At 42.0% G+C, this 11909-nt stretch overlaps 1 non-coding gene across 1 annotated transcript; it reads left to right on the top strand.

Annotated features, from left to right (window-relative positions):
* Positions 1-11824: 11824 nt before the first annotated feature.
* Positions 11825-11898, top strand: TRNAI-AAU. The gene has a single exon. It is a non-coding gene; the product is annotated as a tRNA-Ile (tRNA).
* The last annotated feature ends 11 nt before the right edge of the window (positions 11899-11909 follow it).

Genomic DNA, 11909 nt, shown 5'->3' with positions numbered 1-11909 from the left:
TAATGTGCTTTTAAGAGCCTTCATGCACCACTCATTTGGAGTCATGCTTCTTTGAGTTTTTTGTTCTTGTAAACTTGTAAGTTCTTGTGAACTTAAGAGGGAGTGTGTGGGTTGTTCTTGTTTTCTGATGGTCTTTTAAGCAAAACCTGAGTCTAAAAGACAAGGCAACCGGAGAAAAAATGAGACCGATTCAAGAAGACACAAGCTCAACTTCAAGTTTTGTGGCTATATACCTCTGGGAAGAAGGTGTTGTGTATTTAGATGGAAGTTATGTAGCTGACCTCTGTGCTTCAAAATCTTTTGATCCTCTTTACCTCAAGTGCTATCCCTCTAAATCTGTGTGACTGCTTTTAATATATATCTCCCATTTTTCATTCTCATATTCTTGGAGGTGGGGATGAGAGATGGGGAAGGTAAATTACTTAACCAAGATCATACAGGAAACTGGTGGAGCCACTATGATATAGCCTTACACTTTTTATATTGTCTTTCATTTTCTCTCTTTTACTCCATTTTTTTTAACCCTGTGTCATTGGAGGTGGTTACTTCAGATCCAAATTTCCTCCTTGTAGATGCAAAGTCTGAGAATTCTAGTGATGTGCGAACAAGTTTTGAATAAATGAGTACTGTGGATACCAAAATATGTATGACTGTTTCTACTTCAGTGTGTTAGATTGGGTAAGGATGGCACTCCTGGAGGTGTCTCCCAACTGACACGTTGGAGGATCTGTTTGGAAAAAGTAAATCAGAATCCTGCAAGATGAAATGAAGAAAAGACATCAGTGGTGCACCTGAAGTGCTTCAAATGCTAATGGCTGCTCACTCTGCCGAACCATGCTGGACCCGGCCACAAAGTAAAGATCCTGGAATGGTTATAGAGTGGACACTGCCCTCCAAACCCACTGCCTGGCCTGCAGATCTACCTCTGCCAAGCTGCAGTATTTGCCCATGCAAGTGTTAAGTCTGTCAAACCCTATAGGAGGCCTGGTCTAAAGGCACTCTCCTTGTGATTTAGTAATATTTCTGTAATTTTTTTCAGTGAGCCTGGGTTACATGTGTATCGTTCTGTTCCTTGTGATAATGAAAATGAACACCACATTTTGGCTGATTTGCATTAGGGTCTTCTAGCATTTGTTGCTCATTGTGGCTGGACTATGTTGATGGTCACTTTTTTGTTTCTTTTTATTTGGATGCATTTAGTTAGAAGTCCTTACCATATGGAGGAAGGGTTACTGCACACTAGCTCTTCATGACATGGTTTCCTTGGGTCATCCAAGCTGTGTGGTATGGTTTAAATGCTGTTTTCCTGCTTTGTCTTCCCATTTCCAGCTGGGTAACAGAAATATTCTGAACAAGCAAGCAATTACAACTAGAAAAAGCTGTTTAGAGTTATACTAAAGTTTACAGAGATTTGGGGTTTTCAGATGCTGCCTGGGATGTCTGGCACAAATGTAAATGTGAATAACACTGAATTGCAGTGAATGAATTATTGTTAATAAGTAGTCTTGGTTTGTTTTTGTAATAAAACTTATCCTTACAGATGGAATTTCGCTAAAATGTAGGCAATGGGGGGGTAAATGCTTTCAAAATAAATTTTGGTGCTGTCCCTGCAGGATGCTGCTAGACACTGAGAAGTTTTAAAATCCCTTCCATTACCTCTCTCCTTCAAATAACTTTTAAATCTTTTAAAAGAGAAATACCTCCAAATAACAGGCCTGCAGAAGAAAGCAGGAGACTAGTTACTGTTACATTATTTGGAGGGAAAGGGGGTCTCTTATCCCTGTCTGATACTGCATGTCATTAATTTCTGCTGGAAGAAACTAGCAGGTGTCCAGCTCACCCCCATCTCCTGCTTTAAATTCATTTGGTCTCTCTTAATTTAATTTCACTAGTTTATTTTCTTTCTTCCTGCTCTTTCCACTGGGTTTCTTTACTACATTAGTGGAAGTGAGCAGGACACCCAGGCAACTATGGAGTCTGGGGTGGAGGGGGAGGGGGGGAATAAATCTCTAAACCTCAGAGTTTAGCCAAGCAGCATCAGTATATTGCTTGATGGCAGTTGAGGAGATGGTGGGATGCACAGAATTGGCAGCAGCAAAGTACTTTGTGCAAAGGATTCCTTGGGAGCTGGCATCTGGGAATGAGACTTGCATGCAAAGTGTCCCTCTCCAAAGTCTTCTGATCATGCTAAGCTTTATCCTTGTGACTAGTTGTCCTGGGTCCAGCTGGGAGAGGGTTAATTTTTCACAGAAGCTGGGAAGTGGGCATAGCCAAAGGGATATTGGATACTATGCTGACCTCATGTCTGGGACATAACGGGGAGCTAGCTGGGAGAGGGGTCTCTTTTGTGAAGCTCTTGGTGGTGAGAGGGTTTCCATTGTATCAGTGTTTTAATTGTATTCTATATCTTGTATTATTATTATATTCTCCCTTCTTTTCCTCGTGTTGTATTATTGAAAATCTGCTGTTATCTCAACTTACAAGGTTCTGCTTTTCTTATCCTTCCCCATCTTACCGGGAGGAAGAAAGGCAGGCAGGGGATGGGGGGGAGCGACCGCGTGGTGGTGGCCCTGACCCAAGACACTAGTGTACTCCAATTTTATAATAAGACTGAGTTTAGAATAACCTGTATACACCAAGATGTAAACTTCTGCCCGTGTCAGTCTTTCAGATTTCTTTCACACAAGCTATCTTGGGCTGTTAAGTATTTTAAAACTTTACCCTCTGACTTGGTTCTGTACTCAGTGAACGTGCACCTGTGGTGTGTGGCAGATCACCTGAATGGTTTGTATAAACATGGTGGCTCTTGATGCATGAAATAGGAGGTTAAGCAGCACATTGCCTGATGGAACAGGATAGCAGGTGGCAGCCTCTGGCTCTTGGAGGGAGCGAGGCTCTCTTTCCAGGGGGGTGAAGGCTTTGAGAACAAGAGTATATAAAAACTTGGTCACTGGCAAGGATATTAATCCTTCTTGGAAAACTGCTCCGGGTGAAGGTCAGGGAATAACTTATTTTGGTTACTGATTGTTTGAAACCCCTAAAAAACATGTGAATATGTACTGAGTCTAAATCTACCTGTGCAAGAATCTAATGCTTTTGGGGGAGAGTATGGAGGGCAGAAATAAAAACAAGAACACCCCAATCCTGGACTAAGCCACTGGCAGGCTTTCTTTACTTGAGACTTGATTGATACAATTAAGTTTTCTATCATTTGTTGCTTTATACTTGTGCTGACTTGCTTTGCTGGATCAGGGTCTAGTTAAGAGATTTTAGCTTATATTCAGCTCTAAGCCAGTGGACCCCATGATAAAGTTGAGGATTATTAACAAAAGCAGACTACTTGCAGTTCTGTACCTTTAAAATCAAGTGAAAACCAACTCCCAACTTTGAGATGGACTGATTTATTTTTTTTTCCTTAGGCTTTGCATATGTCTCAATACTGTGCTTTAAAAATAGTTTGTTACCATATTCAGTAACTGAAACTGAGCCTGGGGCTGGAAGTAAATGTAGTAATGTGCAGGGATCCATAATGCTGGCTGCTGAGGCCGGAGAGCAGTGCAGCATTTGTTTCTTGGCAAGAAATCATGTAAGTAATCAGCAGGGTCCCACAAGGTCATCCTCCTTCAAGTGTTGCCTAAAAGGCTTTTTGCTCTTTTCCTTTCCTCTGTTTGTTTGAATTGATCCTGTCCAACAGGGTCTGGCTTTGTACATAAATCCTTGCTAAGCTTTCAGTCTCTACTCTGGCTGTGCTAAGTTGCCTCATCCTTCTTGGTATACAAAACTCTTAAAAGATATTCCTGGTTGGACAAGGCTGATATTTATCAGAGCCATGCCCTGAGAACAGACTGCTCCAATGCTGCACCAATCACCGTGTCCTAACAGCTGGTTCAAGCTCCTGTCTTGTCAGCAGAGAGGAGGACATGGGTGAAACTTGTGCCTCTAAATTAATTGGTCATGGCTGAGAAATCCACTCTGTTCCCAGTGTCAAGCAACATCAAGAGCTAGCCCTGGAAAAGATGGACTGCTATGAACTTGTGCTAGGTGAACTCTTTTTCTTCTATGTATTGAAGAGTTTTTACAAGTAGATTAAACTCTTTTCTGTGTCTGGAAACTGAAGTGTCCTCTCCAAAATTAACCTGTTTGGAAAGATCCTGGACCTTGATATAATGCTACTACGGAAAAGAACACCTAGGGAACTGATTCAACTTTAAGTTTTCAGTTTCTCAGATCTGTACAATTTGGTATGTAACAATGCAGTGTGTTTATAGATATGCTTGTCAGGTAAGGAAAAAAAATCCCTACATTATGAATATTTAATATTTGTTCTTAGATTAATAAATGTACTAAGCTTCCCCTTTCAGTTGGCTGAAGAACTTTACAGTATGTGAAGGAGGAAGAACTGCCCATATTCTTAAGGACAGCTTTTTAATTGATTGGGCTTTTAAGAAAAGTGAAAGCTCTTTGAGATCATGTAGGGCTTTTGAACGGTTGGATCCAGAAAGCTTTGGGTAACAGGTAGACATATGAAATCCATTATATCACATCATTCTACAACTTGTGTTCCCAGGCTTGGGATGCTGATGTATATGTGTTTAATGTAATTTTTTTTTTCCACACTTTGAGAAGCAGTATTTCAAATAACATCCTGCAACTTAAAGCATTCTGTCCCCTCTGGACATGATGGTTTCTAATTCTGAAACGAGCCAGAGATAAATAGGAGCAGCACTGTGCGATCAAAATTGCTTTTGACTTTGGTCAGAGTAGGCTTTCACAGGATAAATGAGTGTTTGACCTAATACCACTGGACCAAGCCTTATTTTATTTAGGAAGTGACACAGCAACTTTCACATCCACTCAGATTAAACAGGCATTTTTATTGCAAGGTTGCATCACAAAGGCATATACAGAATAAACTATGTGTTGTTCAATTTATCTATGTCAGGAGGACAGAAAAGGGAGCTAACCCTGTTAGAACTTTATCCAGTTCTGGATATCTGCTGTTCTGGTAATGAGACCCCTGTGCTCCTGGGGATAGCAGGTCTCAGTGTGATTCTTCTCTAACTGGCCCCAAAATGCTTTTTTTTTTTTTTTTTTAAGAGATGTAATGGTTCGATAGACCTGCATCAGGATGTGAACTGTAGGGTGACAGTGTGTTGCCTTGCTTGAATCCCTGATTTTTTTTCAATATTTCAGCTGCATCCTCTGCATAAATGGAAATAGGAGATGTTAATGTATACAGTGGTTGGAAAAATTAATTGCTGTTACACATAACGATGAAAAGAGCCATGTGAGTGCTGAGCAGTGATAATGATGTAGCCTTTGGTGAAAGAAGCTGAGAAAACCTAGGAGGATGCAAGGTTTAAAAACAAACAAACAAACAAAACCCCACAATGACAAAACCCTGAGGATAAACAATATATATTTCTACATCTTTCATGGTTAGGGCAAGACATTAAGGAAATTAACACAAAAAAGTGTGGAAACATTATGGTTGTTCTTTTTAAACACTTTGAAGTCACACATATGTTGCTTCTAGCATTCAGAAACTTGGCTTCATAAACACCAACTGGAATTGTAGGCCTGTTGGAACTGATTCCAAAACTAGTAAGAAACCCACCAAAGTATTCAAATATCATCGATGGCAAGAGCCATGTGCGCCACTTTTGTTATATAGATGCATTTCTTTTATGCCAGCATTTGTCATTTGGAAATAGCTGTCTTCAGGGAGCATGGAAGTAGGAAGCTGAGAATACTTCTGGGTTTTGGACTGCTGTTAGAGGTTTAATGCTTGTGGTGTGCATCCTTCTTATCTATATGAATGAAAGCTGAAATTCTTGTCCAGGTCCAGGATGGTGTCTTTCTGTTGCATTAACAAATGGCAGCCTGATGGAGTGATAAATAATTTATGAACTTGGGATACTGATTTTTCTTCAGTGCTTATAGGAAATTATATGCTTGTGGCTTCAAGAAATAATTGGTCCAATTTAATCACTTGAAAATTATAGTTTTTCACTTCTTTTCAAATGGAACTTTAATGACCACTGGGTGTGTTACAGAAAAGAACAGAAGAGAAAGGTGTCTGCATGGACTGAAGAAATAGGAGATCCAGAAATGGCAGGTTCTACAGGTCTAACAAAAATTAGCACTATGCAGTGGTTTTGACTAAAGGCTAATGGACACTTGTCTGATCACAAATCAGCATTTCCACAGGGAGATACTGCAAATTCTAATAAAACTCCTTCATAGTACAATGCAAATTAGAGGTACAGAGTGCCTAGCATATTAGGAAAAAATGTTCCATTTGTAAAACTTTATGGAATAGAAAGTGGGTTTTGTCCTCATGTAATGCAAGTTTAATGTACTGGTTTTCTATGTAAGCTCTGCATCTTAGAGGAGGGGGAATAACTAAAGTAGGGGAAAGAAGCAATTTCTGTAACTTCACCAAAAAGAAGTCTGAATTTGTCTTTTTAGGGAGGGAAAAACACCCTGTTTCTTGGTCAGGATATTCCATGATGTTTCTGACTGACTCTAATTGAAATATAAGTACCTTGTGAAACATACCTTCCTGAATATTCAAGTTTGAAAGCACTGCCTTGACTAGCTTCCCCAAAATATAAAAATAAATTGTTTTCTCTGCTCTTTGCTTAAAATAATCAAGAATACTAATCTAGAAGCAGGTTTTAGTGAAATCATGTGGTACTCTGGCTTCTTACCATTCTAAGTTTTTTTGGAAAGCCATCAGGAAACTGACATTATAAAAAAAGTGCTCTAGAATGATGTTTTAAATCACTCTGGAGAAATAGTTAAATTCCTTCTTCAAATTTTAAATGTAAATTACTTCAAAATGTAAAGGGGTGAGTGTTGTTTGATCTGGCTTAAGCTTACAATTCTTTCTTCCTGAGTAAAAACGGGGAAAATCAAACTTATTTCTATAGGCAAAGGAGGTACACTTGAAGTGGATGTGAAGCTGATGCAGTCTAATCCATTCTGCCCATCGATAGCAGGAACAAAATAAATAGACACTATTTAAAAATGGAAAAGCTGCCAACTATTGCAGCTCTAATAATGAGACGGTATTCATAACAACTTACACTGGTGATCCCTGTAATGCTAACTGTAGGCTTAATGTGGCACGTTAAATGGTGAACTGATGCCTGCTGTTAGCTTGAGCTGAGATTTGGGGAACATCTCAAAACATCTTCTAGAGGAACAAACTAGATCCAGGAACTGTGGGACAGGGACACAAGCAACATGTCTTTACATAATATTGTCTACCACCAGCCTGGCCACTAAAACAATACTATATCAGGGTTTCAAACTAAAGTGCTGCCTGCCGGGAGGTTTAGCTGTGTGTGCATAGCTACACTATTTTAGGGGCATAGCCTGCTAAGTGGATATACTGAATGTGGGCATATTCTGCCTATATGCAATAGGGAATGTCTGGGTCATAGAAATGTATTACTTTGGTGTCCTTTGAACAGCGTACTCCTATGTCAGGTTTGTGGTAGATTTGGCCTTAAATATGTGTGGTGGTAGCAGGCAGGCATCAAGACCAGCTTTCACAGTCTGTAGTTCGTTTTGGATGGTTGAAGAGAGAGGGGTTTTTTTCTTCTTCTTCCTGGGACTCTGAAGCTATCCTCACTTCTTGTTTTGTTGGCCAGCACAGAGAAGTTGTGAAGTAAGTTTTAGTTATTCTGTTCAAAGCATGACACTGTCACTAGTGCTGTACCAGGAACTTACTGTGGTGGTTATGCTGGATATAATGTCCTGTTTCTAGATGTGATTGAGTCTGCAGGTTTCCAGTTCAAAACACTGACAATGTCTGGATAAGAATAGTCCTCTTGACAGTTTTATTCAAAACTCAAACTATTATTAAAATTGCTGTAATTATAGAATGTATATATGTGGTACACTTCAAAGTGCACTTTATGATCACCAAACACTTTATGATTTGGATAATTTTATTAAATATAACATTATGGGTCTTCTATTTTGATCCACAGACATATGAAAATAACTTGAATTAGCATTTTTATGAGTGAGATTTCAATGGCAAGCTTATTAATAAATCCCTGGGTAGTACTCAGGCTGATAACATTAGTTCCCTGTACCTGTTTATTTGGGTAGCTAATGAATTTTTTTCCCTAGCTGTCAGTTCTGAATTGATGAGAGATTATGAACAAACAGGACATGGCTGTGGAATGCCTAAAGCTGTATTTTTGTTGTTAAGTTGCCAGTTCAGATCCACTTTGGGCTGAGTAGTGAGAAGTGACCAAAGATCACTTTGTCAGATGCCTTACTGGCCTATGTGAAGTAAGATCTTAATGTGTCACTCGGGAAGAAGCAGAGGTGGAGGGAAGCCCATGAGCATGCCTAAATAATCGTGTTTCTTTTGGAAGAGGTCTTGCTTCCATACACAGGCAGGATTGATGATGGTGGGACCTGTCGCAGCATGTGGTGTGCTGCAGCATGATCACTGCAATACAGGCTGAGCACAAGGGGGGTGGTGGGGAAATTGATGTAGTTGATGTTTGGCAATTTATTGCTGGTAAATAGGAAAAGCAATCATTTGCTTGGGCACAGAGGTAGGACCACCTTTGTAATCCTGAACAATACTGTGTCTGAGGAAAACATAGCTTTTCTCTGTAGATGACACACTGAGGCATAGCTCTTGGGACTGCCGCTCGAAGCAGAGCCAGTGCGGGTTGTGCTGGGGGACAGCTGAGAGCACCGAGCTGGGGCTGTGTTCAGTGCAGCAGGCTGCTTGCTGCCAGTGCCAGTAACGTGCCATGGATGGTGGGGGAGCAGGAGAGGACAGGGACAGTGGTGGAGAGTGGATGGGTACCAGGTGACTTGTCAGGGAGGGAACAGGCAACTGAACAGAAGACCTGAGATGGAAGTCAAGCAGCTGGACCTTGTTTGTTCTTGTCTCCAGCTGTCTGTGCCCCTGTTTGTTTAAATATAAATGTTTAGAGCTGAGATTCTATTTAATAAAGTGCTTGTGAACACAATCCACTAACATCAGTGGTGATGAAAATTGCTTGCAAACACTTTACATGTACAACCTCTGAATTTTATAATGTTACAGATATCCACTCTCTAGCCTGGTAACCGTTTCTCGTTATAGGCTGGTTTGTTTCTTTGCTTGAGAGTATGGATCCCACACACTGGAGAGAAAACAGAGTTTACTGTTCAATTAGGAAATTTTGTTTTCTTGGAGACAGCATTGATCTCCTAGACTGTTATCTGTCACTGTCTAATAACAGAAAATCTGTTGCTTGTACAGCAAAGCCTGAATGAGACTCTCCTAAAAGGGTAGGACGTTATTTCTGTGTGTGGAAGGGGGTTTCAGAACAACTGGGGTTGGCATGTGGCATGTGACTGATTAAACTTTGAGGAAAAAGACAAGTCTTCTTAGCCTAGCTAGGAGGAAGTGGAAAGAAATAACCAGAGGGCATAGGGTTTGCCATCTTAGCATTGCATAATTGGATGAGATTTGATTGCGAACAATGGTGGACAGCTGTGAATTAAGAGGCAATATATTACTGCTTTGAGCTACTTCTGGTGATATTCCAGCCAGAAGGGCCAGAAAGATGATCAATCCTCACTCCTGCTCCCTTGCTCTCTCTGGAGCAACTGTCCAAAAAGATTAGCTAACCGTTTCTTACCAAAACCCAGACTGAGAATCTGTGTGCCAGACACACAAATCAAGGTCTGCTGTTCCCATACCTGTCACTTATGCTTTATGGAGACTACCCAGACTCCATACACAGGCCCATGCTCTGGCTTGTTTGGGAGTACTTTTCCTTTCTGCCCTTTCACTTTTCAGCTTTGTCTTAAGATTCCAGACGTGGCCTTGCTGTTGAATGTCTGAGAGAATTTAGCCTAACACAGGGTGACATTTCCCAGTAAATATAGCTGGTTATCAAGATCCCAGAACAAATGTTCTTCCTGGCAGTTTGCTGGATGCTACTTCATGGAGATCAAGTAGAAAAGTGGAAGCAGAAATGACAGTTTGGAGTCTCCCTCTTTCCTACCTCCCTCCATGTTCCTTCCTCTGCTTGTTTGAGAGCCCTCAACAGCCTGCAGGAAAGTTTTCTGGGCTGAGGAAACAAGACCCTTAAGAGTGAAAGAGATGGCATATACTTTGTGGGAGTCCTCAGCAGAGGTTAGTACTTGGATTGCAAAGCTACTAGTCATCTACTATTTGACAGCTGTTGCATATGTACTGTAACCTGGGGTACCTTATTTGTTTTCTATAAAACTGACTGCCACCCTTCTGTAGGAGTGAAGAGAAAGATATCCAAGGTGGATAAAAGGCAATGGATGTAAACAAAAGATTTGGTTAGACAAGGAACAGCAGCAGCCGAGGTACCAAGGGATGGTGCTGAGGTACGGTAATGATCGTATATGCCGTAGCAAAAGCCAATAATTGCAATTATGGGGAGAAGGGTACAGAGATGAAAGAGCCAATGCTTCCCTGTACAGATGGGGAGGTGATTGAGTGAGCATGGCCTAAGGGTGGTGAGGAGGATGGCAGGACTAGGAGGCAGAGATGAGGGTTGGGACAGCTGAAGAGGAATAGGATGCAAATTATTTGATCATTTGACTCCTAGGGATGAAGGATTTTATGACAAAGATGGGCAAAGTGAGGTCTGGGAAATCTGGTGGCTCTTTGAGGAAAGTGTTGGTAGCAAGTGGGCTACACAGCAGTAAAGGGGAACTGATGTAAAGGTGTGAGCAAGGCAAAGGAAGTGCATGTGTGAGGGGCACTGACCACAAGGAATGAGTATGGACTAAAAAATACAGGGTGCTGTCATCCCACTGATCCTGAGTTAATCCCTCTCATCCTGAGCTGTGATATAGATATTCCTTGGTCTTTTCCCCTGTAATGAGCTCTGATGAAAAGACCAAGCACTGGAAAAGCTTTATTTCTATTACAGTCTAAGCCAGGAAAAGAAACCTTTTAAAACAGAAACCTTTGACTATGTAAGACAAAATAGGGATAATGGGTTGTGAATAACTCTTTCCTGTGTAGCTGTATCCTTCCAGGGAAGGTATTTATATCCAGGCTAAGTTTCATTCAACTCTTTTACTGGGTGGATTTCGGCAGATACTAGTCAACCCTGCCTGGTCCCTGGTTCATCACAGGATATGGGTTTCAGTCTCACCCTGCTGCAGTCTGTGCTGAGCATTGCTCAAGCCATGGGATAACTCAGGCAAGGAGGGAACCTGGGAAGTGTGTCACTCAAACCCCCTGCTCGGACCAGTGTCTGCTGTGAGGGCAGGCCTGGAGGCCGCTAAGAGCTTGGCCCAGATGTCTGGAGAAACCTCCAGAGACAGAACCTTCACGGCCTCGCAATGCAGCCTGTTCTGCTGCCTCCCTGCCATCACCAGGAAAAGGATTTCGTGCTCCTGTCCCAGTCTGAAGGCTCTGCTCGTCCCAGGGGGCAGAAACATCCTCTGTTACGGAAAGCTCTGCGGGACTTTGCAAGGAAGTGCAGCCGGCCCCCTGTGGAGCACCCGAAACACTGAGCGAACAACACCCGTTCCGCAGGGAGCGAATGCGGGTGTCAGGAACTAGTCTGTGATGGGCCGCTTCCCCAAAAAACGCGCAGGCCCAGTCTGAAGGCTCTGCTCGTCCCAGGGGGCAGAAACATCCTCTGTTACGGAAAGCTCTGCGGGACTTTGCAAGGAAGTGCAGCCGGCCCCCTGTGGAGCACCCGAAACACTGAGCGAACAACACCCGTTCCGCAGGGAGCGAATGCGGGTGTCAGGAACTAGTCTGTGATGGGCCGCTTCCCCAAAAAACGCGCAGGCAGTTGGCCGGTTAGCTCAGTTGGTTAGAGCGTGGTGCTAATAACGCCAAGGTCGCGGGTTCGATCCCCGTACGGGCCAGTAGTTTTGCC

This window comes from Pterocles gutturalis, unplaced genomic scaffold (assembly GCF_000699245.1).
Source record: "Pterocles gutturalis isolate BGI_N339 unplaced genomic scaffold, ASM69924v1 scaffold26622, whole genome shotgun sequence".
Lineage (NCBI taxonomy): Eukaryota > Metazoa > Chordata > Aves > Pterocliformes > Pteroclidae > Pterocles > Pterocles gutturalis.
This window is presented reverse-complemented; position numbering and strand designations above follow the sequence as displayed.